General features: G+C 45.3%; 1 long non-coding RNA gene across 1 annotated transcript; it reads right to left on the reverse strand.

Annotated features, from left to right (window-relative positions):
* Positions 1 to 222: 222 nt before the first annotated feature.
* Positions 223 to 7,870, reverse strand: LOC143836427 (uncharacterized). Its single transcript, XR_013230604.1, has 3 exons — positions 7,745 to 7,870; positions 1,741 to 1,880; positions 223 to 358 (listed from the first exon to the last, which is right to left on the reverse strand). It is a non-coding gene; the product is annotated as an uncharacterized LOC143836427 (long non-coding RNA).
* Between the last annotated feature and the right edge of the window lie 301 nt (positions 7,871 to 8,171).

An 8,171-nucleotide genomic window follows, 5' to 3' on the forward strand; every position in this document is an offset into this window, starting at 1 on the left:
ACTTGTATGAAATAAGAATTAAAGCAGGGGTAGTCAAACTGCGGCCCTCCAGATGTCCATGGACCACAATTCCCATGAGCCCCTGCCAGCGTTCGCTGGCAGGGGCTCAAGGGAATTGTGGTCCATGGACATCTGGAGGGCCGCAGTTTGACTACCCCTGAATTAAAGAATAACTGAAACTGAAAAGAGACAACTCTATATAAGTCCAGTTTGGACATTTTATTGCCATATTGGTTTCCCAGTGCGTCTCTACTATTCTATATTTGTCTGTTCACTGGAACCCACCCTTCCCAGTTTATTCATTTTTCTTCAGAGAAGCAGGCATGGGAGTCAATCGATCGATCATTTACCAATTCCACTGTGGAGAAAGAGAAAGAGATTAAGCCTGTAGAGCAACAGTGATGCCTAGTGATGTCAGAAGCCATCCGAATTTCTGGGAGTGGCTGCATAACTCTTGGGGAGTTAGGAATCCCTGCTCTATTATAGTCCCCTTTGGAGTTCTGAGGCTAAGAGACAGTGTAAAATCTTTCATCTCCAACACCCTCTCTCGATTTCCCAGGACTCTCTCTACAAGATTCATCTCCTTTCTTAGAGCTTCAAAAACGAACTCTAGGGAGTGGTTTAGTGAGGACGTCTGCAATCATTTCTTCTTTCAGACAGAAAATTATTTTGGTAACCTCTTTGTAGATCTCTTACTAGGACCGTTTCCACCCTAGGGATGTCATTCAGATTTGCATTTTTTTAAGGGTCGGGTTTTTCAGCTGTTTCAGCACTGAAATTCCCCTTTTCAGGTGCAGACCCAAATTGCCCCCTCTCTAGCCCCACAGCAAAGGAAACCCAGTTTTCATTTTTTTTTTTAAGTGGGGTCTAAGAGGGTCTCTTTCGGGGCTGTACAATGCCAAAATGCATGCATTCGGTTTTTCATGGTGCCCGCCATTTTGACTGCTTGGGCACGCCCCTTTCCTCGTCACCATCCTTGGCTTCTCCTCTGACCCCTGCTGGCCTAGGGAGGTCACTGCAGCCTGCTCCTTGCCACGCCCTTCCAAAGAAGCCTTCTTGGTTCTATGACCTTGAGCCAGTCCCTGACCTTGAGCCAGTCCCCGCTCATTGTCAACAACCACGACAATGGGGGGAACTGTATGTCTATTCACATTTAACTGGGACTCATTCCCTATGAACCCAGAGGGTCTGACTTCCAACTAAGCATACACAGGTTTGTTCTGCAAAGCAGTCACCATGCTATAAGACCAAATATGGCTGTCCCACCATGTGATGGACACCAACAAGAATTCTCTTTTCAAGTCCAGGCATACCCTGAACCTGGCTTTGTTGTGGCTCCGAGAAAACATGAAACCAACATTTAACTAGATTTGAAAAGAGACGCTGCGAACGCTGGCAGGGGCTCATGGGAATTGTAGTCCATGGACATCTGGAGGGCCGCAGTTTGACTCTTGTGAGCCTCTTGTGGCGCAGCAGACATGCAGGTCTGGCAGTAGACATGCAGTCTGAAGCTCTGCCCATGAGGCTGGGAGTTCAATCCCAGCAGCCGGCTCAAGGTCGACTCAGCCTTCCATCCTTCCGAGGTCGGTAAAATGAGTACCCAGCTTGCTGCGGGGTAAACGGTAATGACTGGGGAAGGCACTGGCAAACCACTCCGTATTGAGTCTGCCATGAAAGCGCTGGAGGGCGTCACCCCAAGGGTCAGACATGACTCGGTGCTTGCACAGGGGATACCTTTACCTTTATTATCATTATCATTATCATTAGATTTATTTTCCGCCTCTCCCGACAGGCGAGAGTCCGACTGTGAACGCTGGCAGGGGCTCCTGGGAATTGTAGTCCATGGACATCTGGAGGGCCGCAGTTTGACTACCCTTGGGCTAAAGTGCAGAAACATTCCATTAGGATGACGGGCAAGTGAAGAAAGAAATTGCTTTGCTGTAAAAGAGATAGTTGGCTCAACTGGTATATTTGTGCTGGCCCTGTATGACTTCAGATCAGAACAACGCAGGGTGCTTTTGCATGCTCTGCTTCTCCTTGGGGAGAATACCTTGTCTTTTGAAAGTCATTTTCACTTTTGCCGGTCATTTTTTTTAAATTCTTTACCCCCAGGCTGCTAGCCAAGGTCAATGTTTGTGTTGTTTTAAAAACTTAAAAGTATATCACTGTGGGAAACTTCAAATGTACAGATTACTTCACAAAACCATTTTTAGGCAAAGAAAGAGGACTGCGATAATATGCAATGTTATTTTACATTCCTCCCCGCCACCCCCTCCCCCCCCCCCCCGGTCGTATTCCATGTTCATGTTCAAAAGCACTTTCAAAGTCCTTTTCCTCTTTGCACAAAGTGATACGAGATTCGCTGGCTCTTGTCTACCCAGTATTCCACTAGGTCAGAGATAGCAAGAAGCCCCGCCTGAACTCTAATCTTGGTCGTTGGAAAATAATGTTTGAAGTGCAGGCTGAACATTATGAAAACATTGTAAGATGCCTTGATAGGAACTGTTACTGCCAAAACTGTAACACGGGATCCAAACTGTACAGAAAAGCATCTGGCAGTATTTCGCTGGAAACAGAACCCTGGGCTAGACAGAGCTTGGGTCAGACCAAGCAGCCTGCTCATGTGTTCTTACAGAAAGAATGACAAAACTGAAGGGGGTGCATGCTTTCGCTAGAGACATGTAATAGTACTTTTGACCCTTCTGAACTAGCCTAAAAGGTGAGACACAGTGTACCCACTTCTCATTTTTACCTTGGGCAAACAGGATGGGCTCGAGTTTATTTAGCTTCAAAAACTTGTTTGACCAGAAGTGAGGGTGAGTCAAAGACGGTGCGTATTTACACTGTGGGATTCCTCTCTCAAAGCATTTTTGTCTTGGAATCATAGAATCATAGAGTTGGGAGGGGCCACACAGGCCATCTAGTCCAACCCCCTGCTCAATGCAGGTTCAGCCCTAAGCATCCTAAAGCATCCAAGAAAAGTGTGTAAATCTATGACCTTCCAATTTCTGCTCTCTGACAAAGACCCAGAGGTAACCATTTTAGTTGCCAGAGTTTTAACTAAGATGCTTTTATAATATGCTGCCTACCTTGCATTTTATGTTTTATAGTTTATTTAATCATTTTAAGATCTGTTTGGTTATGTAACTCCATGGCCTATTTTATTATTTTGTTGAAATTTTAAACCCTATTTTTATATGTCTTATACATATTTTATGCCAATAAAAGGTTACTGACTGACTGCCAGTGAGTTGTTCTTCCTTACCAACTGTCACTGGTGTCTAGCTTTTACTTTCTTGAAAAGTAGAACTATGCCTTATGCACAAATGCATGTGACTAAGTTGTCATTTCCCTTTACCTTACCATGCATCCATATATTTCCACTATGGAAAGGGCTCAAGAAGAAGAGAACAAGAAAAACTTGTTTTTGTACTCTGCTTTTGACTACCTGGCGGAATCTCAAAGTGGCTTACAATCACCTAACCTTCCTTTCCCCATAACAGACACCCTGTGAGGTTGGTGGTGGTGAGAGAGCTCTGAGAGAACTGTGACTGGTCCAAGGTCAACCAGCCAGCCGCATGTGGAAGAGTGGAGAAGCGGAGCCAGTTCTCCAGCTTAGAGGTCACCACTCTTAACCAGTACACCAAGCTGGCCATCATAGCTAAACTAGTACAAATGTCATATGAATTATAGATATACCTATAGAGTTATCCTTGATTTGTGCTCCAGTATTTCATCTAGAGATCCAGCAAAGCATGAATATCTTTCAAAGCACGGGTAAGATGTTTATTCAGGCTAGACGAGCTTCTCTGGGGCCGGGAATGACCAGCAAGTTGCCATCCCCAAATCTCTAGATTTGGAAACCCTACCCACCCATCTCCCACTGGGGGCCAGTGTAGTCTTCACAAAACTCAAAGGACCAGACCACAAGCCAGCTTGGTGTAGTGGTTAGGAGTGCGGACTTCTAATCTGGCGAGCCAGGTTTGATTCCCCACTCCTCCTCCATATGCAGTCAGCTGTGTGACCGTGGGCCACAGCCCTGATAAAGCTGTTATGACCAAGCAGTAATATCAGGGCTCTCTCAGCCTCACATACATCACAGGGTGTCTGTTGTGGGGAGAGGAAGGGAAGGCAACTGTAAGCTGCTTTGAGACTCCTTTGGGTAGAGAAAAGCAACATATAAGAACCAACTCTTCTTCTTCAGTAATCTCAGGGCTCTCTCAGCCTCACCTCCCTCACAGGGTGTCTGTTGTGGAGAGAGGAAATGAAAGGCAAATAAAAGCCACTTTGAGACTCCTTTGGGTAGAGAAAAGTGGCATATAAGAACCAACTCTTCTTCTTCTTCTTCAGTAATATCAGGGCTTTCTCAGCCTCACCTCCCTCACAGGGTGTCTGTTGTGGGGAGAGGAAAGGGAAGGCGACTGTAAGCCACTTTGAGACTCCTTCATGTAGAGAAAAGCGGCATCTAAGAACCAACTCTTCTTCTTCTTCAGTAATCTCAGGGCTCTCTCAGCCTCAACTCCCTCACAGGGTGTCTATTGTGGGGAGAGGAAAGGGAAGGTGACTTTAAGCCGCTTTGAGACTCCTTCAGGCATATAAGAACAACTCTTCTTCTTCTTCTTCTTCTTCTTCTTCTTCTTCTTCTTCTTCTTCTTCTTCTTCTTCTTCTTCTTCTTCTTCTTCTTCTATAGTTTCCTATCAGCCAAAAGTTTCCTGTCATTGGGATCACATCAGTTAATAGGAGCTAATGAGGAACTGGCCGTTCACAAGGAACAGTCAGTGTTCACATGTGTTGCGTTTCCCTCACACTTCATCTTCCTCAGCGTCCATTTTCTACTATCTTCCTCTGGTCTCCTAAAAAAAGAAATAAACTAAACTAAGTATGTCCTTAATTCCTCCTCTGTTTCCACTGCCCACATTTCCCCTCGCTTTCAAAGCGTCTGGGCCAGGTTCTGACTGTGTCTGCTTTTTGGCAATAACCATTCAACAAACCTGGCCAAGCGCACTGTGTAAACACCAGCGACCCCAAAGCTTAAATAAAGTGGCATTGAAGTCACTGCGCAAATATCTTTTCCACAATAATCTGCTTGCTGTCTTTCATGCGCTTGCTAATGAGAGCTCCCTCCTGTGGAAATTCAGGAGACTTTCGCCTCTTTGTCACCTTTTCCCTTCGTTGAGTTATTATATTTGTTTATTTAGGGATGGGCTTGGGGTTCTTAATTAGAATGTCAGCTTTAAGACATGAAATACCCGCCAGGACAACGTATACAAGCAAATTCTGAGAAATACCAATCATTTATGCCTTATATTTCCAGCCAAACCAGTACAGCTAAAATGTAACTATAGTATTTTTTTTTAATTTAATATATAACTATGATGGCTCCCAACAGTACAGAGAGGGGTACAGGCCCACAAGAGCTATTCAATGTATTTCTGACTGTGACATTCCAGTTTTTTCACTCCAGTATAAGGAGTCACGTAAAATGGTTGCTTCCGAATGGGCTACCTGTAAGCATAAAGGCGACTTCTGCTTGCTTTGAACTCTTGGCGGCACTATGGATCCCCTCATTCTGGAATCAAAACATGTCTGTCTTCTCCTTACCCAAAACAACATACATCCTGTTCAGCTAAAGGTAAAGGTATCCCCTGTGCAAGCACCAAGTCATGTCTGACCCTTGGGGTGACGCCCTCTAGCGTTTTCTTGCCAGACTCAATACGGGGTGGTTTGCCAGTGCCTTCCCCAGTCATTACCGTTTACCCCCCAACAAGCTGGGTACTCATTTTACTGACCTCGGAAGGATGGAAGGCTGAGTAGACCTTGAGCCGGCTGCTGGGATCGAACTCCCAGCCTCACAGTCAGAGCTTCAGACAGCATGTCGGCTGCCTTACCACCCTGCGCCACAAGAGGCACTTCCTGTTCAGCTACTAGTAGTCTAATAACTTCCTTTTACATTCTGACCCCTCCCTCTCTGTGTAATTTTGCCTGTTCCCTTGAGGCAGGACCTTCCTGTGAATCTCTCCTGTGGGACCATACAAATACTTGTCCAGGAATGGGGCTCTTCTATTAGGCGTACAATTGAGGCCAGGAAAATGAAAAACAAAAAGAATTATTGACGTCCTTCCGCCTCTCCCTTCTCCCAAGTTGACATCTACGGGTACACTGATTATTCTACATACAGAAAGACCTCCCATGACAGACAGACAGACAGACAGACAGACAGACAGACAGACAGACAGATAGATAGATAAATAGAAACTATATATTTAAAACCACAAGTGGAGCAGCAAAAGAAGGAAACAGCCATGAGAACATTTTAAACTATAATGTTTTAAAGCAATTTTTTACTGATGCAATATTGAATACACTCTGAACTTCCCTGAGCCCTCTTCCAGGGAGAGGCAGCCTATAACAACAACAACAACAACAACAACAACAACAACAACAACAACCTGTCCATCCAAAAACCAGCAAATAATTGGCATCTGTGGGGTGACACCTGAGGATTCACAGCCTGATGCTTGCAAGCTGTAAGCTGAAAGCCTTTGGGTGGGCTAAGCTGATATTCTCAGTGCATGCGGAGGGGATGCATTTCACGCCGAAGATGGCGTTATTTCAGCCAAACATACCTGAGATGACAATCCTTCAATCTTGATTCCGCAAATGACCCCTTGGTGTCACATTACTTTGCATTCTTGGCTTTGGGGGATCACGCCGCTGAATCCCAGAGATTCCCAAAACAGCCAGACTGTCAACTGTGAATAGAAAGTTCCTGGGGGTTGTCTGCAAAATGCAAACTCTGCAAGTGCTCTGACACATGCGGTTCCAAAGCCACGGCCAGAGGGTATCTTGCTTAGGCCATCGAGATCTAATACCTTTTCATCGTTTTTGTAAATGGGACTTCAAGGGGACTCTCCCGGAGCAAGTGGTTTTAGGAATTACAGCCAAGATAAATGCCAGTAACGAATGCTAAAAGACTCCGTATTCAACTCGATTGACAGGGCTCAGATAAAAAGGGGAGAAAATGTTCCGCTACGATAATGAAAGATGTATTTTATATTTAGATTTAATCTTAGCAAAACAGATCTGGCTTCCGCTTGTTAATCACTAACACTGCCTCTGTACAAATCCGTAACAGAAAGAACATCCTTGCTCTGAAAACATTGTTAGTTCCATAACTTTTAAAATTAAATCAGACATTTTAAAGTCAGGAGAGAGATGCAACCCCACTACACAAGACTAGGGGTTGCCAGCCTCCAGTTGGTGCCTGGAGATCTCTCGTAATGAAAATTGATCTCCAGGCATCAGAAATCTGTTCTCCAGGATAAAATGGCTGCTGTGGAGGGTGGATTCGGTGGCATTATACCTCCCACAATCCTTCCTAGGCTCCACTCTCAAATCTCCAGGGATACCCCAGCCCAGGACTGGCAACTCTAGCTTTCACCCAGAACCCAAAATTCCCTAAAGAGAGGGAATGAGTCTTAAACCCATTTAACTTTGTCCACCATCAGCTAGTAAACCCCTGCACTTGAGAAATGGAAGAACAGAGGAGAGGAAATGGCTAGGAAATCGCTTCCTTAGTGACACACTAGGAATTTTCCTGTGTCTCTATGGTCTTTATCACAAAGATTAGGAGAGATTCCTAGAGCACCACATGGAAGTGAAGGCATTGTCCTTCCCAAACTCCACGCACACTAAGTTCCATCTTCACAATCTCCCAGCATTTGCAACCCTGATGTATATTACCTTTGTGGGTCAGCAATGTTGAGGACTCCTCAGGGAAGGGGCTGTGTGGAGATCAGGGAAGGGGCTGTGTGGAGACCTCTAGGACCTCTAGTCTGTCCTCAAAACACTATAATGAGAACCAGAGCAGATTCCTTTGTGTTGTCTTTAGCTGGCTTAGAAGGTCAGCTCCTCCAGTAGCTCAGTCTATACGCCCACAACTTGCAAGGCCCTGACCCAAGTTCTAATCAGCCCCACTCCTTTGATGCTGTGCCAAGGACAGCAAGAAGCTTGCCTGTTGGTTAACTGCTTCTAACCAGAGGCCTACTGAATATGGATGCCAACCTCCAGGGATAGCCTGGATCCTCCAGTTTCACACCTCATCTCCAGGCGACAGAGATTAGTCCCCCTGGAGAAAATGGCTGCTTTGAAGGGTAGAGAATCTCTAGCA

This window comes from Paroedura picta, chromosome 4, assembly GCF_049243985.1.
Source record: "Paroedura picta isolate Pp20150507F chromosome 4, Ppicta_v3.0, whole genome shotgun sequence".
Lineage (NCBI taxonomy): Eukaryota > Metazoa > Chordata > Lepidosauria > Squamata > Gekkonidae > Paroedura > Paroedura picta.